Below are 7,631 nucleotides of genomic sequence, written 5' to 3'. Positions count from 1 at the left end.
CGGTTTCGTTTTTTTTCCGTTTTATTCAGGGACGAGGTGTTACTACCTGTCACTTCGCTGGTGAGTTTAATCAAAAGACATTAAGTTGTACTTCACAAACAAATTGCATGTCCGGCTGTGATTCTCAATGACGATGTAAAATGAACTGAAACACCCAGAAAAGGATCTTTTATAACACCACGTGGTTGTTGTTGTTGCTTGTTTTTTATTTATTATTTATTTATTTTGTGTACACTGTCGAGGCTCATATGAGAGATAAGTTCTTCTTTCCTTGTACTTTTACATATATTTTTTATTGCGTCCACACAAGTGTGTTACGATATATATATATATATATATATATATATATATATATATATATATATATATATATATATATATATATATATATATATATATATATACATATATACTATAATATGGACTCGGCAAAGTCGAGAAGCGAACGTAGAATTCTTCTTACAAATAACAAATTAAACCGTCTTTTTGTGATGAAAAAATAAATATTACCTTAACATTACCTTCACAACAACAACACCACCTACAACAGGATCTCATCTGAAAAAATAAATATTACCTCAACATTACCTTCACAACAACAACACCACCTACAACAGGATCTCATCTGCAAAAATAAATATTACCTCAACATTACCTTCACAACAACAACACCACCTACAACAGGATCTCATCTGAAAAAATAAATATTACCTCAACATTACCTTCACAACAACAACAACACCGCCTACAACAGGATCTCATCTGCAAAAATAAATATTACCTCAACATTACCTTCACAACAACACCACCTACAACAGGATCTCATCTGAAAAAATAAATATTACCTCAACATTACCTTCACAACAACAACTACACCACCGAGAACAGGATCTCATCTGCAAAAATAAATATTACCTCATTACCTTCACAACAACAACTACACCGCCTAGAACAGGATCTCATCTGCAAAAATAAATATTACCTCAACATTACCTTCACAACAACAACTACACTGCCTAGAACAAGATCTCATCTGGAAAAAAAAAATATTACCTCAACATTACCTTCACAATGACAACTACACCGCCAAGAACAGGATCTCATCTGCAAAAATAAATATTACCTCAACATTACCTTCACAACAACAACTACACTGCCTAGAACAAGATCTCATCTGGAAAAAAAAATATTACCTCAACATTACCTTCACAATGACAACTACACCGCCAAGAACAGGATCTCATCTGAAAAAATAAATATTACCTCAACATTACCTTAACAACAACTACACCACCGAGAACAGGATCTCATCTGAAAAAATAAATACTAGAAGCGGATGTAGAATTCTTCTTACATTCGCTTCTGACTTTACCTACAACTTGTTCACAACTGTATACACAATTTCCGGTTACTTCGGCCTGGATTCGGGATCAGCGATCAAATAACGTAAATCACGATTAAAAATTATTTTTTGATGATGAGGGAGATATCTTTATTAAAATCAGTGGAGGAAATATACACCATGTCTGATATTATTTGGGTCTTTCATGTCTCTGACGATGCCTTTATCTCCCGGCATGCATCATTCCCCATGACAGAAAAATCGGAAACAAAAAAAAAAACCAGAAGCAAAAAAAAACCGGAAGCTGAAGGGTCATAGCCAACCACACGGATTCACAATTGCCAGGGTATTGTGTTGTTTTTGTTGTTTCCTGTTCTCTCATGTGCACGCGTTAAGTAATATTCACAAGATAGAAATAAAACCCAATCATGTTTATACACCGCACAGCGTTTAAAAACAACCAGAAGCAAAAGGTCATATCCAATGACACGGATTCCAAATAGCCAGGGGTTTTGTGTTGTTGTTTCCTATTCTCTCATGTGCACGCATCAAGTATGAAGCTCACTGCGTTCGCTATAAATATAAATATGAAAAAATATATATATATGTGTATATATATGTGTATATATATATATATATATATATATATATATATATATATATATATATATATATATATATATATATATATATATATATATATATATATACAGATATATATTGTTGCGGATCCGGGGTGGCGGGATTCTGACCCGGTTCTAGGCGCCACCCTCACCACCACCGTCTCCGGGGTTTATAACGCCGGTCGGCTCGGCACAGGCCTCGGCTCACGCGCCTTCAATCGCGATACCAACGTAATCCTTGTACCTCGCCAGTTGGGGAAATGGAACCCCTGGTTGCAGACCGGTTTTGTCAGAGACCGAGCGGAGTCTACCAGTCTGTAACCACTTTTGGTTTTATATGCCAATCAAACGGATCGTTCCTCGACGCGACATGAATTAATCCATAGCGGCAACTTCATACGAATCAACCAGATTTATTGGGGAACATCGGGGATCACAACACAAGCAAAATTCATCACAATGGTTTCATTAACAATTCTCAATCCGTTCTTAAGACGCTGTCACACCTTGACGATCTAGCCAGCGTATGCCGACTTATGAAAAAATTGTCTAAAACGATGGCACACGTCGAATACGTTATGGGTAAGTTTCGTATACGTTAAGAGCACTCTGAAATACACTGCCATACGTCGTAGTACGCTGGCTTTCATCGTTGTACTTTGTGGTTGTCCTCAAATTTTAGCATGCTTGAAATTTTACGACGTATGCCAGCGTATGACTCGCACGTTCCGCTATGCTGGCCATAAGTTGTAGGCACATTATGCAATCGTTGACACATGTCGACACACGTTACTTGTAAGTTACTTATAAGTCGAAACACGTCGAGGTAATGATTAGCGTACCCAAAACTTATTTATAACCTATGAGTAACGTGTTGTAGGCACGTTACACGATCGTCGAGGCACATTATGCGATCGTTGACACACATCGAGGCACGTTACTTGTAAGTTACTCATAAGTCGAAACACGTCGAGGTAATGCTTAGCGTACCCAAAAGTTATTTCTAACCTATGAGTAACGTGCTTTGAACCTATGTGTAACGTACCTCCAACGCATATTGACGTATGTAGATGTATTTGATTGACATCTTCCGGACGACCACAGAATTTACTGAACGTGTTTCTAATTTACAGCTACCGTATTGGCAGTGTTAAAAAACAACAATAACTTCCGATATTTCGTCACGTGCCGTTACGTCACGTCCGATTTCCTCTTCAGTTTGCTCATGTCTTATTCTTAGTTCCTCCTCTGTGAATATTTTCTGTTTGAGGATATTGTCACGTCGACGTCGAAACTTAAAAGCAAATGTCCGAATATATTTTAACATTCGTGATAGACTAAAAAAAACAAAACAAAAAAAAAACCAACAACAACACAACAACAACTTCAGATATTTCATCACTTGCCTTCACGGAGCCAAGGAGAAAAAAAGAAAATGTGCCTTGACGGAGAAAATAAGTTTTGGGTATGCTAAACATTACCTTGACATGTTTCAACTTATGAGTAACTTACAAGGAACTTGTGTCGACGTGTGTCAATGATCGCATATCGTGCCTACAACTTATTCCTAGCATAGCGGAACGTGTGAGCCATACGGCGAGTGAGTCGTAAAATTTTCAGCATGCTTGAAATTTCACGACGTACGAGACGTACCACGAAATATGACAGCGTACTTCATCGTTTTTCAGTGTGCTCTTAACGTATACACAACTTACCCATAACGTATTCGACGTGTGCCAGCTTGGTACGGAAAATTTTTCATAGGTCGGCATACGCTGGCTAAATCGTCAAGGTGTGACTGCGTGGTTGACACTTTCAATTTTCAGGCGGTTATGATTTAAATTGGCGTGCGGCAGGTTTTTAACAGGCTACACCACGAGTTCGTCGGCGATACGTGCAGCGCGCTATGCCGAAGGTAAACTATGGTTGGGCATAGGTTGTGAACGCCGACAACAGGCTTAGCATTCGTTGGTCTAAGTTATCTATAAGACAACGAAACGTTCTGTGCCCGTTACTAATATGTTATGCATACGACCAACATGTTATGAATACGACCAAAACTTAAAAAAAAAAACATCAAAATTTCAGCGTACGCCAACGTTTTACATACATTTTTATACGTTGCCATTGCTGGCTAAATCGTCAAGGTGAGACAGCGCTTTTAACGAGGGAACTACGGAGTACAGGTTTCGAGGGGGTCCCTACCGAGATATGCCTTTGGCAAAGTGCAGACAAAACAGACAGCATGTATGCAGACAGAGTACTTGGTGATGTCCCATGGACGAGAGGAAAGTGTCCAAAAAGCACGAATGTCGCTCGCAATAGGCGAATGTCCACGGATTCGAGCTCCCGCTCGAACGTGCCACGTGGCGAAATGGAGGCGTCGTCCTCTTGCTCCCTTCGCACCGCACGCGGTCTCCGCGTGTGCTCTGACCCCGCATAAGGTCGACGATGGGCCTCAGCTGATCTCTCTCACGGTCCAGCATACAAATCCCGGCCTGGCCCGTTCTCCAGACAAGGCCCAAATCGAGGTTGACGGGCTCCGGCAAGCAGATCGGCAAACGTGACGAGCCGTTGGTATGAACAAGTATGGAGGCTCCGCGGCCAGACGCAGGCCGAATCGGGCGATCACCTCCCCGTACGAGTCGATCGTCGACTCCACGTGACGGCAGCCTCTCAAAGCCGACTGCCGTTTTTGTACCGGCAGCTTCCACACTGTCCCTCCTCCGTTCGCTCGCTTCCAAAACATGAGCAGCCTCTCAACCGACTGCAGTTTCCCCAACTGCCAAAACTGAGCCTCAACTTGAGGTCTTTGCTTTTCCTCTCGCTCGTTCCTTCATCGACCACGAGCCCGTTTTTACGATGCATTTGTTTCTCTCGCTTCCTTTGCTCGCTTCTCTCGGCAACTCTTTCCACAACACTCCTTGACCAAAGGCTCCGCCCCTTCACTTCACTTCCTCTCCAGGTCACACCCCTCAGCCGACTGGTCGGGGCTTCATCCGGGATGGGAGGAAGAAGAGCAATCCCTCGTTTCACCACCACAGCACGAACACAAAAACAGTCTTTTACACCTCCCGACACACACATAACGTCCTTTTTACCACACAACCGAGCTACACATGCATTTAATGGGGGATCTGAGCTAATCCTATATTTAGTAGTCCCATAAGGGCCATTTCCGTAACAATATTTATAAATAAATATGTATAAACTATATAAATATAAATATATATTGTTATAGATTTCTGCCGGTTTGGCGAGCACACCACCTTTTCAGTTGTTGTTGTTGTTATTGTTGTTGTTAAAATAAAAGATAGAGAAAGAATAACGGCTAACTCAAAGATGCACAGCCCGGCACACTAATAATTCCCTTTATACATCGGTAGGGAAATCTAACCTGGAACACACACTTACCGAAATAACTGACCTCTGGGGAACCTGACTGGTGTTCTGTGAATTTCCACAACCGTAACAATATTTATAAATACAAGTATGCATATGTAATTATATAAATATAAATATGTATATATAAATATGTATAAACTATTAAAATATCTATATATAAATATATACATGTATAAACTGTATAAATATAAATATGTTTATATAAATATATGTTTATAAATACAAGTATGCATATGTAAATATATATACAGATATATATGTATATATAAATATGTATAAACTATATAGATATAAATATGTTTATATAAATATATATATATAGACAGAAACTATGTAAATATAAATATGTATAAACTATATAAATATAAATATGTTTATATAAATATATGTTTATAAATACAAGTATGCATATGTAAATATATATACAGATATATATGTATATATAAATATGTATAAACTATATAGATATAAATATGTTTATATAAATATATATATATATAGACAGAAACTATGTAAATATAAATATGTATAAACTATATAAATATAAATATGTATATATATATATATATATATATGTTATATATAAATACAGTAGACGAGGTGTAAGTCGGCAGCGTGTAACTCGTCACTTCGCCTAAGTTGGCAGCGTCAAAAAGTCCCGAATTTATCTCATGTTAAATCCCTTTGAATAAAGGGTCATCCCTCTGTAAGTCGTCATCTCTAAGTCGTCACTTCGTCTAAGTCGTCAGATGTTGTCCATTCCCACGTAATGGAAACTCAAGTAAATTACCACTCCTAACTCGTCACACGGAACTGCTGCCTCATGAGAAGCCCGATTTCATGGAATCGTGATGCTCGCTCATTGGTGTACACCGCCAGTGATAGGCTATTTATAACTGCGTACACACGTTGATCGCACTGCAGGCAGGACAATGGCGACTAAGCGTAAGCTTACAACTAAAACCTACCAAGAAAAATACGACATTATCCAGTTTTGCGAGGCAAACCCACTGATGAAGAAAACAGACATAGCTGAGAAGTTGGACATCAAACGGCAGACATTGAACGATATCTTGAAGAATAAGGGCAAGATATTTGGACAAGTGGAGAAGATCGTGAGGCCGGTGGGAAGTGTGAAATGCGTGAAATGTGTGTCCTTTGAAGATGTCGATGACGCGCTCATCATCTGGTTTTGGCAAATGTTGGCTCAGCCAAATATTCGGTTTCGGCCGATTCAGCCGATTCGGCCAAATATTTGGCCGATACTGTCTTTCGGTGGAGGATTGCCCAACCAACATCATGGAATACAATGACTGGTTTGAATCCTTTCTCATGCACCAGATGCCCAAGAGTTTGAGGCAGTCAAACATTACGGATTACTTCGTGAAGAAGTAAAGGATCGATCGAGCTCATGTTGAAGTCCGATCATGGTTTTATATTGGCTTGTTTTGTACATTACCGCACTCACTTACACATAGGCATTGAGTGGTAATCATCACCACGATGACTGTGTGTCATGTAATTTGCCACCATACCATCACCGATGGTATACGAGTTGTCTTACAGAGTTGTTCATTATCTTTACTTTTGATAAACTGATTCATGAATTCCATCTTTGCTTGATCACTTTCCAACTCACCAACTCACCCCCACCTATGCCCTGAGGATTGTGTTTTCCTTTTGGTACAATAGCCGGCTCTCACACATATGTGTCCAGGTCACGCGCGACTTCATCCTTCACTCACCCCACAGTCATCATGAATGTTCGCATACGCGTAAGTCGTCACATTTCTAAGTCGTCACTTTTTTCTCGGTTCCGATGGTGACGACTTACGCCTAGTCTACTGTATGTATAAACTATATATATATATATATATATATATATATATATATATATATATATATATATATATATATATATATATATATATATATATATATATATATATATATATATATGTCCCATATATTGTTGCGGATCCGGGGTGGCGGGATTCTGACCCGGTCCCTGGCGCCACCCACGCCACCACCATCTCCGGGAATCTATAACGCCGGCCGGCTCGGCACAGGCCTCGGGTCACGTGTCTTCAATCGCGATACCAACGTAATCCTGCACCTTACCAGTTGGGGAGATAGAACCCCTGACTACAGACCGGTTTTGTCAGACCGAGCGGAGTCAACCAGTCTGTAACCATTTTGGTCTTATATGCCAATCGAACGGATCGTTCCTCGACGCAACACGAATTAATCCATAGCGGCAA

This window comes from Eptatretus burgeri, chromosome 8 (genome assembly GCF_056783735.1).
Source record: "Eptatretus burgeri isolate ZD-2024b chromosome 8, Ebu_testis_v1, whole genome shotgun sequence".
NCBI lineage: Eukaryota > Metazoa > Chordata > Myxini > Myxiniformes > Myxinidae > Eptatretus > Eptatretus burgeri.
This window is presented reverse-complemented; position numbering follows the sequence as displayed.